We start from the raw sequence: 6,692 nt of genomic DNA, 5'->3' as shown, positions 1-6,692 counted from the left end.
TGATGATTCGAGCTGGACCACGCCATTTTCCAGATAGAGGGGGTAAGCGATGTTCGAAATACCAAACTAGAGAGCCTTCATCTGGCTGTAACTGCGTTTTCTTGCCCCTGTTGTAGTATCTGCCATAAATCTGACGGGCTGTCCTGGATGCCTCAACAGCTGCTTTCCGGGCAACTTTAAGGCGTTCTTGAAGGTTGACATTCTCAGCAAACACAGCTTCATTCGTCAGGCCAATGGGGAAGTTTGCATGGCGCCCTGTTAGGAGATAAATAGGTTGCTCACCAGTGCTACGATGGATAGCAGAGTTTATCTGCAGACGAAGTTCAGGGATAAACTGATGCCAAATCCTTGGTTTGTTGTCAACCAAGGTGGTGAGAGCAGCCTTTACCACTCTGTTGGTCCTCTCTATCATCCCATTTGCTTGAGGGTGGTAATGTATGGTGAAATGATGACTAGCATGCATTAGTTGTACCAGTTCTTGAAAAATGCAGCTGGTGAACTGCTGGCCATTGTCAGATTGAATGACTCTGGGTGGACCAAAGAGGGAAACCCAGTGATCTACAAATGCTCGTTGAACATTGGCAGCAGTTACTCTTCGTAGTGGGATGATTTGCAGGAAGCGAGAGTGCTGGTCAATGATTGAAAGGGCATATCGTACAGGTATACTTGGACCAAGATCAAGGATGTCCATGGAAACGCGCTCTAATGGATATTGAGCAATTGAAGTATCGGCCATTGGTATTTTCTGAGTACTCCCCCTAGATTGTGACAACTGCTCACGTACCGGTGAACATCCCCCAGCATGTTTGGCCAGTAGAACATCGCTCTAGCATTCTGGAAAGTGCGGTGGACTCCTGGATGAGAGGCAAGTGGTGGCAGATATGAGGCCTTCAAAGCAGAGTTTCGGAGACTTGCAGGGACAAACAACTGATAGCACACCCGGTCTGGGAGGTGCTGTAGCCTGTAAACCACATTGTCCTTCAGCTCAAACTCTCCAAGAGGTTGGGGCAGCCTCCTCTTTGGTAAAGTCCCCTGGATCAAGAAATGACGAATGTCCTGTAGGCAGGGGTCAGCTTCCTGTTCTGCAGCAAGGCTCTCGGGTGAGAGTTCAGTAACAGCAAGTGGTGCAACTTCACGTGACAGTAGATCTGGAACATAGTTTGTTGGACCCTCCTTGTACCGGATACTGAAATCATAATATGAGAGGTCGTGTGCAAATCGAGTCATCAGTGGTGATTTCGTTTTCTTTGAAAATACATAAACCAAGGGTCGATGGTCAGTGTAGATTACGAACCGCCGCCCATACAGGTATGAATCAAATGCTCGTACCCCTTCTACGACAGCAAGGGCCTCCAGGTCCACAGCAGGGTACCGTGTTTCAGCATCCCGAAATTTCCTACTATAGTAGGCTACAGCGTATGGAGTATGTTGATTATCACGTTGCATTAAACAAGCTCCCAAAGCAACACTCGATGCATCAGTGTGTAGCTCAAATTCTCTGGAGAAGTCTGGTTGTCTCAAGACTGGTGCTGATGTGAGTCGCTCTTTCAGCAGATAAAACCCTGATGCTCCCAGGAACCTCCTGACTTGCTTAACTGTTCGAGGTGGTGGAGTGAGAGAAAGAGCTGCTACCTTGTCTTTGTTAGGAGACACTCCTTCAGGCGAGATGGTGAACCCAAGAAAATCTATGGTAGTGGCTGCAAAATTACACTTCTCAGGTTTAAGCTTTAGCCCAGCTGCATGAAGAAGCTGCAAAGTTTCATCGAGGTCTTTGAGATGCTGTTGAAAACTGCAACTGTAAATGATGACATCATCTAAATACGCCAGAGTGTGACGACCCAGCACAGAGGATAAAACCACATTCATAGTACGCTGAAAAGTGGTTGGAGCAGTGGACAATCCAAAAGGAAGATGGCGAAATTGGAAAAGCCGGTACCCATCGGAAAATGCAGTTTTGGGACGATCTGATGGTTCAACTTCAACGCTCCAATAGGCTGCTCGAGCATCTAGGGTGGAGAAAATTTTCTTAGGGCCAAGCTCATCAATAAGTTCACTGATATGGGGTAAAGGGTAAGTATCTCCTACAGTCACTGCATTGAGACCCCTATAATCAACACAGAACCGAAGATCACCCCCCTTATTCTTGACAAGAACAACGGGACTGAGCCATGGGGAGGTTGATGGCTCGATGACTCCAGCCTTAAGCATGGTATCACACTGCTCCTTAATGGTCTGGCGGGTGGATTGGGCTAACCTCCATTGACGAGTGCAGACAGGTTTTGCTTCGCCGGTGTTGATCTGGTGGGTTATACCAGGTACGAGGCCAACAGTGTTGTCATCTCCATCAAAAAGCTCTTGGTAGCGATCAAGAAGTCTGTTGAGTTCTTGGGAGAAGCATCATCAAGGTGGCCAAGATTAAATGCTGAGTCACTGTGTTCCTCAGTCTGAGAGTTGGCCAGTAAAGGTTCTGCAGCTTCACATGCAGCTATGGCTAATGAGGGTGGCAAATCCAGGCTATCAGCTTCCGAGTCAATATTGCCAAAGTCTTCCAAACCATAATACTGATCAAAGTTATCATATTCCCACTCTCTATCAAATTCAGTGTCAATGTCATCATTGGTCTCAGGTGACAAATTGCCAAAGGACCTAGATCTGACAGAACAACTATCAGTGGGTTCCTCAGTTGGTGATAATGAAGTCGGCGGTGTGGCTGTGTAAACTTCATCCACAAGGGCTACTGTACCTAAGCGCGTCCCACTGTGAAGAGTTAGTGGGTTAGGGGATGGATTAATGGCCCACACACTGCACTTATGACCGTTTGCCGTGGTCACAGAGTATGGCAGTGTAAGGGACTTTGTAACTGCTGGGATCACAAGTACATCGCCATCGGCTGGTCCAGTTTTGGCAATGCGTCCTGCCAGGAAGCATCCACTGTGTGCGGGGATCTTTGTCAGGCATGCAAGGTGTACTGCAACTTCCTTTTGGGGCTCTCGGGGTTGTCTGGCATCAGATGCATTAGGTTCTTCAGTGGTTTGGACTCCAATGCTTTTGACCTCTTGTGGAATGGACGCATCCACAGACTGGGTCACAAGGTAGACTTGGAGTGAATTGACGTCGGTGTATATGACAGAGAATTGTCTTCCCTCAATTGTGAGCACTGCTTCATTGGTCGTAGCATCAGATGCAAGCATAAAATCGAGCCGTCGAAGAAGGTCCATACCGATCAGGATATCGCCAGGGAAGGAGACATCAACCACTGTGACTGAGTGGTTAATGTTCAGGTCATCATGTATACTAAACTCTTAAGTAACATCCAAGGTTGCATACAGGGGTTGCCCTGTCACCCCTCTGAGAAGTTTTGAAGATTGGTGGCATTGAACATTGTTGTTTGGGTCAATCATCTCAAGAGCACTGGGCTTGGCGAGTGTGGCCTCTGACCCAGTGTCAATGAAACACAGTGTTGTGTGCCCATTAACACTGAGTGCTACGAGTGGTCGTCCCGATAGCCCTGGTGTGTGCACGGCTGCGATCAGAGGAGCTGTGGTTGTTTGCATGCTGGTACTGGTGGTGGTGGGCCCCTGTGGACGCCTCGCCAGTAGGTTGGGGAGCCTGAACCTCCTGGCCGAGCGGAAAGGGGCATTCTCTAGCCAGATGACCAGGTCTTCGGCAGCGGAAGCAGGTGATCTCTTGTGGAAGCGGACTCCCAGCAAAAGCAGCAGCACGGCATTCTGTGGTGTTGTGGGTATTTCTTTGATGGAATTCGCACCATGGACGTCGCTGAGGTGAGATTTGCCTGGTTTGCTCTGTTGTCACAGGAAAAGCATAAGCGTCTCGACTGCGAAGGGGTCGACTAGGGTATCTACGTGGCTCCAAATGCTCATCCAAAAGTAGATCATTTGGCGACTCATGACGTAGGGTGGAGTCGTTGTGTCGAATGCCATTGCGGGAGTTCCAGACGCGCTGGACCATTTCTGCAAGCTGCATAGGGGAGCATTCATCTTTCAAAGCCAGATAGTCTCTTAGCCAGGCAGGAATCCCCGAAAGAAAAACACGTCTGATAAGTTCTGATGGATCCCCTACAGACTCTTTATGATCACGATAACCTTGATAAACCGAGCCCTCTACTTGAAGGAAGAAATCCATTGGGGCTTGCTCAGCAGACATCTGGTTTTCATAAAGAACCTTAAAAAAGTCAGCAGAGGTATACGTGCCGCGAAACTTGAGGCGAAGTGAAGCCTTGAAGTCCTTCCAGTCCAGGATGTGGTCGAAGAGTGGGGAGTTAATAAGAAGCTCTGCTGGACCACGACAATGAGCTCGGGCTGCCTGGATGTAAGCTTCACTAGTGGGAAGTTTTATGAGGTTCTCAATAGCACGAATCCATCCCTCAATCGCCTGATTCTTCTTCAGTGGTTGGGATGCAGAGATATCACCCTTGAATTGGGGAACAGATTCCCGCGCCAGAACATAAATAGCTTGAGAGGACCGGCTATAAGACTCATTTGATCCAGACGAGTAACTACCTGGGTGTTCGTCGGGACGGTGTCTTAGATGGGTACTTGAGTTGCGTGGGAAAGGGCTCGGTGGAATAGCCTCTTTCCCATGTGCTCGAAGTCGTTCTTCCTCCAAGAGTCTGTTCTTCTCTTCTAGCTGCTTATGAAGCCTGGCGATCTCCTGGTCACGGTTCCGAATCTCATCCACTGGCTGGCTTATGTGTGCAGAAGAGTCTCCATCTTGATCAGTACCTGCCTGTTCATTAGCCTAGGTATGTGGAACTTGCTGCTGGGAAAGGCTCTCCTTCAATTGCTGGGTTTCGGTCTTCACATCTCTTATCTCAGCAGACAACGCACAAATCTTCTCTAGGATCTCAGAGAACATATTCATCTCACCTTCCATTGCTCTCGTCACCTGCTGAATATCTGGGTTAGAGCCAGAAACAATTACAGGAAGATGGTCAAGTTCTGAGCCACGGATTGGAGAAGAACCTCTGGAAGTGGACTGGCTGCTCATCCCCTCAGATTGTAGTTGCCTTCCTTGGGTCTGGTAAGCTCCTCGTCGGCCTCTAGGCATGTCACACTGAGCACGGGGACGTCACGTAACACTGAGCACTGAACACGGAGACGTCACGCAACACTGAGCACTGAACACGGGGACGTCACGTAACACTGAGCACTGAACACGGGGACGTCACGTAACACTGAGCACGGGGACGTCACGTAACACTGAAAACTGAACACTGAGCACGGGGACGTCACGTAACACTGAAAACTGAACACTGAGCACGGGGACGTCACGTAACACTGAACACTGAGCACGGGGACGTCACACTGAACGAAATAGGTTCACTGAGAAAGAGTCACAGATACACAGAGTTCATAAAAGAGGGCAGTATACTACGTTAAATATAAAGGTAAAATCACAAAACAGAGTTACATAAAACAAATACAAAAGGTGAACGTAAAATCAGAAGCGTTAAAATTACCTCCAAAGGAGTACTTAAAAACACGAAAAATGCAACTATTGAACATAAAAATCATAAACACAATAAAAACAAACTGCCTCTGAGCCTTGGAGAGACTTAAATAACTTCAATAAAATAAAATTTGCGCCCAGCAAAGTTCCTAAGGCAAGTAAAGAGAGTACAGGTACAACCTCGATTCTGATCTCGTCTGAAGCAGAAGTATATCCAGGGGAATAACGCAAACACATAGTCCAGGTGACACTGTTTATTGGGGTCAAACCAGTGCTGTCGGAATTACCGTCTCTTGTTTACCGAGAGCGGTGATTGGCTATCGTTCTCGAGCTATGATTGGATAGGGAAACATGACGTCATATGATGGTTTTCTTTGAGATATGTAGGGGTAACTATAATATTAATAATGAAAACAAAACATGGCGCAACAATAATTTATTTTTCAAATAAATTATAAATATAAAAAGATATAACAATGAATATATGAAAAAATAATTAATCAACACAAACAACAAAATGGAAACTCATACACAATTGTACATAGAAGGCGTAGGCATTAATTTCTTAATCCCGCCACTTTTTCTACAAAATTCGGATATAATTATTAAGGCCTTTAATGAGGGAAGTTGCAGTGAATTTCTTACTTTTGTTTTTATTAATGATAATTTAGAAAAAATTCTCTCTGCGTCAGCATTAGAGGTTGGGAGCGACAAGACTTGTAAAGCAAACTGTGAAGTTTTTATTCTTTCTTGATTGACCTCTTTTGCTCATATCATTTTTGAAGTCATGCCATGGCAAGCATCGCCACTCATCGGCCAATGCACTAATGTTGCCTTCATATAATCTTGGTAGTAACTGCACTAGCTCATCCAGTGACGGCATTGATACTCTTAGATTGCAATCTAAGGCACTGGGAGGGTTCAGGGCAGCTGTTAGTTTCCACAGCTTGTCATTAAGATGAAATCTTTTCGTTATTTCTAAAGAGAGAGTTATTAAAAATTTCTTGCACCTTTCTTTTACGTCCAAGATTACATACAATTTTGAATTCAGTGCTGGAGACTGAAATTCCCCATTAACGGCAGACCCCAACCAAACTTGGCACGTTGGCACGTGAAAGTGTTCGTCTCTTGGATCAATATTTTCTAAGGGCACTCTTTTTATCAAATCAGGTTTACAGAACATTAATAAAATTTGTTGATATAAATCCCTTATCTCCTTGTAT

This window comes from Penaeus japonicus, unplaced genomic scaffold, assembly GCF_977035675.1.
Source record: "Penaeus japonicus unplaced genomic scaffold, GWHDUDI00000001_assembly GWHDUDI00000033, whole genome shotgun sequence".
Taxonomy (NCBI): domain Eukaryota; kingdom Metazoa; phylum Arthropoda; class Malacostraca; order Decapoda; family Penaeidae; genus Penaeus; species Penaeus japonicus.
Note: the sequence above shows the minus strand (reverse complement) of the source record.